This window comes from Sphaeramia orbicularis, chromosome 3 (genome assembly GCF_902148855.1).
Source record: "Sphaeramia orbicularis chromosome 3, fSphaOr1.1, whole genome shotgun sequence".
NCBI lineage: Eukaryota > Metazoa > Chordata > Actinopteri > Kurtiformes > Apogonidae > Sphaeramia > Sphaeramia orbicularis.
This window is the reverse complement of record NC_043959.1, coordinates 3,584,776-3,596,181: the sequence shown is the minus strand read 5'-3', so window position 1 is coordinate 3,596,181 and position 11,406 is coordinate 3,584,776. Positions and strand designations below refer to the sequence as shown.

Sequence of the window (11,406 nt, the reverse complement as noted above, 5' to 3'; positions counted from 1 at the left end):
GAGCTCCTCTCATGTGAAACCGGTGACGAAGAGCCAACGTCTGGTGATTCCAGTCAAACCCTCAGATACACAGTAAACGCTCCGGTGCTGACTGAGGAACAGACGACTAGTGGGAAACATGAGCTGAATATATGCAGAATCAGATACAGTTTGTGTAGTGCACTGGATCCCTTCTCAGCAGTGGAGAGATAAAGATGAGGGGTGGTGAGATAATTAACCCATAAAGACCAACAGCATCTACTGGAGTAAAATGTTTAATAACTGCTGATCCACTAATCCTGTCAATATATGTGAATAAGTGGTGTAAAATGCATTTCATGGTCATCACATATGACCCATTTGGACGTTCAGAGGCTCCGTAGTGAACGTGTTCTACATCAGGGCTCTCAAACTCATTTTCTTTCAGGGACCACATTCAGCCCGATTTGATCTCAAGTGAGCTGGACCAGTAAAATAATAACATAATAACCTATAAATAGGACAACTCCAAATTTTTGTCTGTTGTAGTTCAAAAAACATCCAATTAAATTATGAAAATAGTTACTTATATAAACTATCCAAACAAAAAAGATATGAATAACCTGAAAAACTGAAATTTCTTAAGAAAAATAAGTGAAATATTAAAAATATTATTCCTCAACTCATCATTTCTACATGTGCATTATGGATCGGATCAACAAAGACACTAAACACTTCATAACAGGCAGAAAATTGTTCAGATTGTGCTTTTCTTAAGAGATTTCAGGTAAATATTTTCATAATTTAATGTTATTTTTTGTACTAAAAAAGACAAAAATTTGAAGTTGTCATTATTTATAGACATAATGTAATATTTTCTTCACATCAAACTGAGAAGAAAATATGGAGTCATTATTTTTTGTAGGGTATTTTACTTGCGATCATATTAGTCTGTATGTGGAACCTGAACTAAAATGAATCTGTGGAATTTTTGCACTTTTCCAATTCATCCCACGGGCCAGACTGGAACCTTTGGCAGGCCGTATTTGGCCCACGGGTCACATGTTTGAGACCCCTGTTCTACAACATTGATTCACAGGTAAAACCCATGGAGTTTGACAAGTTGTGTCAGTGACAGTTAATGAAATTGGTTTATGTTGAGTTAATGATATATTTGCTGAAAAAAATCTATTTTTCTTCAGTTTTCTGTTTCAATATACTGTAGTAACCCTTGAATTAACACTGAGTTTTCATGAACATTTAAATTCAATATGGGGATTTCATGCAAAATATAGAAGATAATATTATAATAAATGGTTCTAAATTGCTTAAGAATGGTTAAACAGAGAGAATTCATTTGGGTGCTGCCACAAAAGTAGCACTGGGTCTTTATGGTCTAACACGTAACTTCACCCTTGTTGTGGGTCCAACTCCACCCACATATAATTGTAAAAAGTGCTACAGCATCGGAAGTGGCTCAGAGGAGGTAAGGAGGAGTTGAACTGGGGGGTGGGAGTCATCTGTAGCCCCTGTGCCATGAAATACTCCTGTCTCATTCCAGTCTTAGAATAAGGGTCATTCCAGATTTAGAGGACATTTTCTGTCCCACCCAAAAATATTCAAACAATCCATGCACAAAACACCAACACATGCACTTGTGAAAATTACTGTTGTCTTGAAACAAAATGTAAATATAGTTGTAGTAAAATGTGTTCCAAAATATTATTCAAAACACCAAAGAGATCTCAAGCACCTCCAAAAATGGCATTTTTCTCTTGTCCCACCTTCTTAGATGACAAACTTGCATGTCAATTATAGGCATTTTTATAAGTTATAGATTCAGATTCATTTATTGTCATTCAATAAAAACATCCCAGGTGCTGTTACAGAACGAAATAGCAAAATGCACAGCACGAAATAAAACACAGAAAAGATTTTAAAAACACCAACTGAAGACAACCCATGTATATGATAAAATAATAAAAACTGCACTAAAATAAATAAATAAATAAATAAGTTAGTAAAGGTAAAAAAATAAATAAATACTGCACTATGGAGGGGTCACTATTGCTCCTATTATTGCACATTCTCTATCCTATTGCACTTCACCCCCTCAACTTTTGTTGAGCAGTCTTATGGCCGTTGGATAAAAACTGTTTAAAAATCTGGCAGTTTTGCACCTCAGGCTCCGGAAGCGTTTCCCCGAGGGCAGGAGGGAAAACAGTTTGTTGAAAGGGTAGGAGGTGTCTCTGACAATAACTCTTGCCCTGGACAGACTGCGCTGTTCTGCCTGCTCACCCATGGTTGGCAGCGTGGACACAATGATTTTTTGATAAATACACTTTTTAGTATGATTAATCATCAACATGTTTTAAATAGTCGTAATGATGCACTGAAGCTGTGTGTCCTATAACGTGTACAACCCTGTTACTGAAATGTACTTAGCACGGCAGAAGAAGAAGAGAATAGTACTACACTCTTGTTTCTCTTCAGATCATATAAATCTTTTACTAAAGATTTCTGTGGAGAGGAACAATAACAGTTTTACCCAATTTTTTGATGCCCTGCTTCACTGTGGGGCTTGAAAAAAAAAAAAAAAGAAAAAAAAGAAAAAGTAAAAAAAAAAAAGAAGAAGAAGAAGAAAATAATGAGTCACATGACACAGAGGAAATGACATCATCAAACCCTATGCTAAACTCCATGGCTAGACCGAAGGAAGGTCCTCTCTTCTGTTTTTCATATTTTTCCAATCTTTTCAAGCTTGACTGATTGTCCCACTCTTACTAATGCGACATTATCAGAATAAGACAACTTCATTCAAAGTCTTCTGTATTTATTAATATAACTAAGTTTGTCCTTGTCATTAGCAGTACCATTTTCCCACAGTTAGCATCTATTCCTGAAAAAAAGCTAACGTTAGCATAGATTTTCAGCCCTGTTACTGTAATTAGTAGGCCTGTAACGGTCCACGTACCGAACCGTTTCGGTACACACCCGTTCGGTTCGGTACAGCTGCGTACCGAACCGGCACAGTATGTCGAGAAAAAGAAAAAGGAACTGAAGACGTTGGTCAATGCGGAACTTTAAATCCGCGCATGTTCCACACGGACATATTGAAGGAGCGCACATTGACCCGAAATATGAAATAACAGCTGACATAAGGTTTAAAAAAAAAAAAAAAAAAATGACGTCAACCTGGAAGGAAGAGATTGAAGACCCCCCTCCATCATTCCAGTCCTGTTTGGGATCAGTTCAGGTTCAGGTGAAAGACAACCGCCTATGTCCGGTTACGGCTCAGATGGTAGAGCGGGTTGTCCCGTAACCAAAGGGTTGGCGGTTCGAATCCTAGTCTGTCTGTCTGTTGTGTCCTTGGGTGAGACACTTCACCCTCTTTGCCTCCAGTGCCACTCACACTGGTGTATGAATGCATATGTCTGTTCGGTGGTGGTGGGAGGGGCTGGAGGTGCGTGTTGTCAGCCACGCTTCTGTCAGTCTGCCCCAGGACAGCTGTGGATACAGATGTAGTTTACCACCACCAGAGGGACAATGTGAGAGTGAATGAATAATGGATCAATAATGTAAAGCGCTTTGAGTGACCAAAAAAGCCCGATATAAATCTAATCCATTTTCTTTTTTTTTAGTTCTCAAACACTTACACTTACTCTCTCTGTCTGTCTCTCTCTCTCTCTCTCTCTCTCTCACACTGTATAATAGAGGTATAGAACCCGGGAGCTGGACGTTGACAGTATGTAAAGTTTCACTTTTGTTTCACACTAGCGTCAGTTATGGACCGCACCCCTATGTATATTAATGTGCAGCCTGTCCACCGAAAATTGTGTGTACCATTACAGGCCTAGTAATTAGAGTAACAGGGTTGCGTGACAGGAATGAAGTTGCATCTGCTTCAGTTTTCTCAGGAGGGACAATGCATTATCTGCAGTAAATTAATATGTGTATGCATATTTTAGCACAATTTACTTGTTTTAAATGTTTTACCAAATTCTTTCCATTTTTTCTTGTATTGCCCCCAGGTAAAGTGGTCAGTGTTACTTAATTTCACAACAGAGATTAATAAAGTTAATCTTAATCTTTGGAATTCACCTATTACTGAACTGTTTTTAAGTGTTCAGGTGCAGATTATTTACAGTAGACATTTGAAATATTTTAAAGTGATTTCTAGAAAATTCTCACACACCACTGAGCGCTGCTGAAAAGCAGAGACGGTACCGTTCCAGGCATGATGCTAATGAACAGAGGAGACAGCAGTGCTTAGAAAAAGAGCGAGGGGTGGAGGAAACATGTAGAAACAGGGACGAAAAAAATGCAAATGTACTGCAGTGTGAGAGAGCAGCATACCCAACCAAAAAGTGGAGAGAGGCTCATAAGAGGTGTACACAACACAGCAGCAGAAGTGGAATGGTACAGTCCAGAGGATGTGGAGAAATGCTGTGTCCTGGTGTATGACCGTACAGTCAAAAAGGACTATCCAGATGTGCTCTGTATCAGCTTCAGAGAAGGGAAGGTCAACATTTTAAAAGGGACATACGGAGCCATTTTCATGTATAAAATGCAACCGCTTGTTCTGGTCGTGAGATGGTTGTTTTCAGTAAGTCTTTTATAGCATTCCAAAGTTAATTATATGACTACTGATGCATTCAGCAATCACACATTATTGTTCACTCCCTTTATTTTCAGTATTATTATTTTTCCACTTCAGTGCATTTTTGGTTTGCTACTCCTCCTACATACATATGTGATTTAAACCATTCAACCACCAAAGGCGCAGCTCTTTTAAGGATATTATCACTGTCACTTTTCACATTTTCACCTTTTAAACTTTTTAAAATATAAAGCTTTTTCCTGTTTTTTTCAATTGAAATGAATGGTAAACTTAGTCAAACTCCTTTAAACCCACTCTCAACTATTACACTATTATTCAGCTTTTTGATATCTTGTACAGTTTTTAAAATATTACAGTTTAAGTTTTATTCTCTTTTTATGAATTTTGGAAGTTTATAATGGACGTCTATGGGACTAGAGTCAGTGGCATTATCACCATAGTTTCGACTCTTCCCATTTTGACAAAGATGTGTCACATAAACCTTTATACCATTCACAACTTTAACTTATACACCTAAGTTTCTGACTAAGATTGTACAAAAATTTGTTCTCTTTCTCAAACTTTACTACTTTAAACTATTTCAGCCTCTTCCTCAATTGATTTTTTCACTTTGACAGTGATCTTTGAATCAAACTATTCCATGTACTTTCTCCTTTATTCTATCATTTTAAAAAAATATGTTGTGATTAAAGCTATTCAGCACTGTCTCACCAACCTGATTCAGCTATGTTCCAGCAAACCTTCAGTAGTGGCAGATCCAGAAGAAAATGGAAAGGGGGGGAGGGGTGCTCTGTCTGTCTGTCTGTCTGTCTCCATATGTGATATTTGTGATTATTGTCATATTCCTGCCTACGTTGTTTACAGAACATACTATGCGTCATGGTCATATTTCACAACACAATATACACTTTAATCTTAACTGACCCTGAGGCTTTTTCTACTTGGTAGTAGGCCTACTAGTAGTTCATACAGGAAAATGTGGGTGTGCATATAGAATACCTGACCGTCTTTCAAGCAAAACACTGTAATGATTCACAAGATGCTGACACATGTCCAACAGCCAGTAAATGCAGTCAAATTCAACTACACGCAGCAGTTAGATATAGGCCTATGTTTGACAGCTTTGTGTGATTCATTCAATCACTGGCTGTGTTTTGTGGCAAATGTCATGCAGTTCTATAGTTCCAACTGTATACATTACATGCCTTCTGTGGCTGCCCATTTGTTTTTCTGGTGTGCAGACCCAAATGCTGCTTGAATAGACAGTGTGTCTTTATGAGTATTAGACTTTAGTCTAGTTCAGATTTAACCCCCATTTCCATAAAAAATGCTAGTTATAAATGGTGTGTGCGCAGTCGACCCCCCTGCTCTGCTCCTCCTGCTGAGAGCACCGGTAAGTAAATCCACCATTGTGCAGATATCCCTTCTCAACCATTTCAGATCCACTGTCTACTTATTTTTATTTTACATTTTTGCGGAGTTTTTTCTACTTTACCCCTTTCAGCTTCTTCGGTTCTCATTTTTCACCTACTCAATTCTTTCTAACTGAAGAAAGTTGAACTAAGGCTGTGTCAACTGAATTCAGATATGTTTCAATGACAGTTCATCTACATTCCAGGAAAGTTTCAGCCATCAGCAGTCACATGCAGCCTCTGCAGAGAGAGAGAGTCCAAAAGTTCTCAGACGAACGTTGTCACCAGGGATGAATGTTGGATTTACCGGTTTGACCCAGAGGGCGAAATTCAATCAAAAGAGTGGCATCCGAAAGGAGCCGCTGGACCTGTGGAATTCAAGGCAGAGAGGTCTGTTAAATAAATAAAGAGAATAAACTTTTTATTACATTTGTCTGAGAACTTTTTGACTCTCTCTCCGGTTTTGGCCCACGGGCCTTATGTTTAACACCCCTAGTTTACACCAATGAACCTGCTTTAAAGAGATTTTTAACTACTCCTTGGTTTGTTATTGTGTTGAGCCCAACAGACACAGAACCGACAATGAATGAAGGACAACAAGAACAGCAGTTAGATGTTCAGAAATCCAGTGTCAGCCAATAAACTATGGGGAAACGCAGTTTCAGTTTGGTCTCTTCTCTTTTTTTTTTTTTTTTACAATCCCCTTAATCTCCTGAAAAGACTCAAACATTGAAATGTGCGCCTAAAATATTTGTTTCTGTGCTGCAATCTGAAAAAAGTAACATCAGCAACCAAAATTAATATTTACTTCAGACAATGAGGTTTGTGGCTAATGTTCCTTTTTGACACTGTGCAGCTTCATAAACCAAATGCAATAAAGCACAGTAAAGCTGCAGGAACCCAGAAAACAGCCAGAAAGGTAATCAGGTGAAGAAGACATAAGCACTTACCCTGGAGTTTAGAGAAAATATGACAGTGGCTGCTGAGGCTCTGGGGGCCGGTGGTTTAAAGCCTCTGGGGCCCCAACATCAAAGGGTCTGTGGTTTGTGGTGTTTGGAACGGCCAGGAGGGCGCTCTGGCTCCGAATCAGTGGGATTAAAAGATGTGAGACGCTGCTGGGAGCCTGGAGCAGACGGACATGCAACATAGGTTACATGAGAAAAAAAAAAAAAAGAGGCTGCTGACCATAAACAGCAAGAACACGATACTACGATTCTAGAACAGCTGCTCAGACTGGGCAGAGGACACACCGGCCTCCAGCTGCTCAGGTGAGTCGGCTCCATTTAATCAGAGAAAAACTGGACATTTCCCAGAGGGGCTCCCACATGGCGGACCCACCACTTTGCCTTCAAAGTAAAAAAAAATTAAATCTACCCCCAGAGGGTATAAATACGACCCATCTGTGATGTTTGGCGACTGCATTTCTGAATTAACTCTGCTTGTTATAATCCAGTTCTACTTCACTTAATGACTTCTTGTGATTTAGAAGCAACCAGAAGAAGAAGGAGGAGGAGGAGGAGGAGGAGGAGGAGAAAGTTGAACTTGCTGCATCTATCTGTGGGTTCCAGACCATCCAATTATATGGAGGTGGAAACAGACAGTAGGTCATAAAGTTTGCTCCTCAGGCTCATTTGTGGGTTTGTTTTGTATCTCACTTACATCTGCATCTGTATAATTAAGACCTGAGTTCACATATGGGTAACATGGAAGCACTCTTAAGAATACTGTGCACTGTGCAAAAGTCAGTGTCTGAATGTTTTAATTGTGTTTGTCCGGTTGAACTTATTGACTAAACACACAAGGTCAGGGAGGATTCCAGATGTACCTGTAGTGTGAAGGGCAGAACAGAACACAACTTTTAATTATGAAGCTGCAACTCGGAAGTTTTCTGTGGAAACAATGCTTTATTCAGTTTTAATGAAAGGCAGGGATGTAGAAACCACATTTTACCTCTTAAAAATGAAAAGGGAATCAGTTAATTTGAGAGGAAAAACCAGTGTTGTAGTCCAGGGTATAAGGCGTATACCTACTTATTTTTCAGTCATCATTGCATGTACCTACTTCTAAATCCCCCTGATGTGCACCATTCAGTCGTATCTGAGCCAAATTGCCCATTTTTTCCCCTCAGATGGTGAAGCCATGACCCGCCCTACTCTGCCTGTAATTGGCTAGTACTCACTGCCTTCACTGATTAGATTGGTTAACTTTAGCCATGAGGACTGATGAGCCAATCAGAGGCAGAGTGGGGCGGGTCATTCTGAGGAAAATATAGAGGGAATGCACATCCATCACTTCCCCCCGGGCCACGCCCCTCTCAGTCAGACTGAGCGGCAAAAACAAACCGGCTCAACATGGCGGAGTATAGCAGTAGCTACAGCCAGACCGGGAAAACTGTGGAATATAACATGAAATTAAAGACAACTGGACTGGACATGGATCCATACAAGCTACCAAACAACAGCTGTTCTACCAACACTGATCTGGGACAGAAATCACCTATCCTGACATTTACATGAACCTGAGTTCAACGCTGGGAAAATCCCCGATGCAAAGGCTGAAAGCATCCAACAGACCCAGAGTTGTGTCCATCCTGGTCCTGGTTCATTAGAGGATTCCAGCTGGTGAGTGCTTTCATTCAACATACTATTGTTTTGGAGGTTTTGTGTCAGTGCAGACACATTTTGTTGGCGGTGATTTGGGCGGTAAAGGCCCAGCAGTAGTGCTCACAGTTCACTACTGATTTACTGGAGTTGAACCCTTAGTACTGACCCAAGTGAGTGGATGATCTACTGGTACTGTGGAGATTTAAGGAGAGTTCACATCAAATACTGGATCCAACACAGATCCAACAGCTGTGTGCTAGAGGAGCCCCTGATCTGGAAAACTAGGTTAGCCTCAGTTTAAGCTAGTTTACAAATCATGTAGAGCACAAGGTTCACAATCACACAACTGAAGACACAAACGATTCAGTTCTGAAACATAGAACTAAATGACAGATGCTAACATGAAGAGCTTTACTAAGAAGGAACGTTAGCCAAAACCATATGGAATTTAAGATACGATTTTACACAAGAATACAGCATAAATTAATGTTAGCTGACACGAAATGCCAACCACAAATCCAGGTTTGGTTGTCTGGATTCCAGTTCTTTCTCTGAATTGCAGCGATCCATCTGCTTCTTCTGTCTGTGGCTTTAGGTCGCCGCTAAAACGAGAGCTCCCAGTGCTTTTTAAACCTATTTGTGCGATCAATGGCACAACAGCTCTGCCCCATTTTTTAGATTGTTCTAAAGTTTTCGCAGTGTTCAAGACAAAGCTGCTACTCATCTCCCTCCTTCTGCCACTCAGTGGACGGAACCGCAGTGACTTCTGCTAGAGGAGACGTCACGTGCAGATCCTCTATTGCTAATGCGCTGGCCACCTTTGGAACCTGATTGACAGGTCACAGCACATCTCGTTGAAAGATGCGCGGTTAATGGAAATGTGAATGAGAAAAACAGGATAGTCTTTCAAATGAGTGACACATATCGAGAGAACCTACTTTTATGGAATACATAATTCTGAGGTCAGTTTTAAGGTGGTTTCAGAATGTGTCACTGTTGAACTACTGACCATATGACTGCACAATTAGAGGAGAGATTATGTCACCAATAGTTAAACTGTGTGAGTAGGCTAACGTTATGAAAGGCTAATGTTATGAAAGGCTAACCTTATCCTATGTTTGCCTCATGTTGAATAGATTTACATTCATGCAGCTGCTTGTGTGAGCAGTAACACCTACAAACTGCTTCTGATCAAGTCATGATAATTTAATTTTAAAATTGTGAGCAAATACTACTGATGGATTTTTTGGTAAACTAAACAGAGAAGTTTTACTGTCACTGTTTCTAAAACAGGGCATTTTTCTGGACAACTTATTAAAAAAAAGGCAAAAATTGAGAGTATACTCACTTCTCCAGGGACCACTACAGCACTGGGAAAAACACAAACTATTATAAGTCAATCCTGTTTATGATTCAAGTCCTTCAAGAACCTTAGATACAATCTGGAGTAACGATTAATTATCACGAGTAATCAACAATTGTAATCATGTACTGATGTTTGAAGTTTGGCTGGGTTGGCTGAACTCCTCACCCTATCTCTACGAGAGAAGCCAGCCACCCTGCTGGATCCGTGATCTTGTCCTTTCGGTGACTGCCCACAGCTCATGACCATAGGTGAGGGCAGGAACGTAGATCTACTGGTAAATCGAGAGCTTTTCCTTTTGGCTCAGTTCCGTCTTCAGCACAACAGACCTGGTACAGCGTCTGCTATACTGTCGGCGCTGCTCCAATCCTCCTGTCGATCTCTCAGAGTGATTCAGGAGCATAAATCCAGACCTGAACCCCACTGAAAATCTTTGGGATTTGATGGAGAAGGTTTTGCACAGTGGTCCCACTCTCAATCATGAAAACAAGATCTTGGCCAAAAGTTAATGCAACTATGAACTGTATGTACAGTCTGTACTACTGTTTAGTGTCAGTGTGAGTTTAGTCACAGACAGAATGACACCACAACCAAACATTAAGGAATTCTGCTTCTCTGTTCTGAGTTGGAAACTGTAAAACAAGTGCAAATTATAGAGACTAATGGCATTGTACCCGTGGTGCCATTGTACGATAGCATGATAAGTAGAACTTGTGTTCCACCACTATCCATTTGTAAACTACCATTTAATCCTGCATTGTGCAGGTGATAATTTGAGGCAATATGTGAGGCATGAAGGGAAGACCATGTATGTTTGTCCTGTCAAGCATGATTACATTCCTACAGCAGTAGTGAACTGCAGCCTTCACATTGTAGCACCATCTGCTAGCAGTAGAAATGTCATGAACGGCAGCAGAACCACTTCTGAAAATGGAGTATGGCAGCAGGGATGAAGAATTCAAAGTAGAGGGAGGCTAAAATCTCCCAGCATACCTCACAACATTTGAATACAGACATAAAATTGTGTCTGGTAGATAGTCAGGTAATGTTTCCGTTCATTTGGTGAGTTTGGCAGCGGTCAGGCCTGTGAAGGCTGAGGAAAACCCGTACAAACAGCCTCCTGTGCCGCAACATCGATCGATCGGACACAGAACGTGCATTATATAGTAGGGTGATGAGAAGACCCCAGAACTGTTTAACCAAGTTTAACCTAAGCCTTCAGGGTCAGAGGGTCACTGTATAAATCTCCCTCTCTAACTCCAACTGGTCAAGGCAGATGACCATCCTCCACAGTTGGGGTCTGCTCAAGGTTTCTGCCTGTTAAAAGGAAGTTTTTCCTAACCGCTGACACCACGTTTGCTCCTGGAGGATTGTATGGGTGTCTAAATTGGCTTAAGAATCCGGTTTGACCAGCTCCAAATGTAAAGTGTCATGAGATAACTTTTGTTA

The 11,406-nt window shown here is 40.3% G+C and overlaps 1 non-coding gene across 1 annotated transcript; it reads left to right on the top strand.

Annotated features, from left to right (window-relative positions):
* Nucleotides 1-2,431: 2,431 nt before the first annotated feature.
* LOC115417311 (U5 spliceosomal RNA) lies at nt 2,432-2,540 on the top strand. Its single transcript, XR_003935109.1, has one exon. It is a non-coding gene; the product is annotated as a U5 spliceosomal RNA (small nuclear RNA).
* Nucleotides 2,541-11,406: the final 8,866 nt, after the last annotated feature.